This window comes from Microtus ochrogaster, unplaced genomic scaffold (genome assembly GCF_000317375.1).
Source record: "Microtus ochrogaster isolate Prairie Vole_2 unplaced genomic scaffold, MicOch1.0 UNK1771, whole genome shotgun sequence".
Taxonomy (NCBI): Eukaryota; Metazoa; Chordata; class Mammalia; order Rodentia; family Cricetidae; genus Microtus; species Microtus ochrogaster.
Window position 1 is genome coordinate 1 of NW_004950869.1, and position 560 is coordinate 560.

The window sequence follows — 560 nt, forward strand, 5'->3', positions numbered from 1 at the left end:
CATGGCTGAGCACATGTCCTTGTGGTATGGTTAAACAACATTGTATTTAGGCCCAAAATGGGTATTGCAAAGTTTTGAGGTAGATATTTGCCTAATTTTAAAAAATAGACATAATGGGAGTCCCTCAATGCTGGAGAGACTCTCACTAGGGGATGGCGCGGGCCCCCCGCGTGGCTCTCTGGAGACCATCCTTGCTGAGGTCACGCACGGGCCTTGGTTGGTGGGGGAGGAGTTCGACCCTGAGTGACCGGGAGGAAAAATTTTTGAGGAAAGGGGCCACAGCCCAGTGGTCCAGGAGGGTCATAAAAAAAAATTCCAAAAAATCCAATAGTGGTTGCAGGAGGACAGCTCCCTGCCTCGGACCACTCCCAAGGTTGTAATCAGCTAGTTCCTAAAACTCAGCAAGCTGATAATCACAAGGAGAAAACTCACTGTTTTTCGGGATTGTTATCAGGATTGCAGTCTGGTTTTGTCTTCAGCTAGTTCCTGATGTAGGGTCGCTGAACAGGTTGGCCCTGGATTTTTGGTTCTTCTCTTCCTGCTGGGAGAATCTGGTTTGT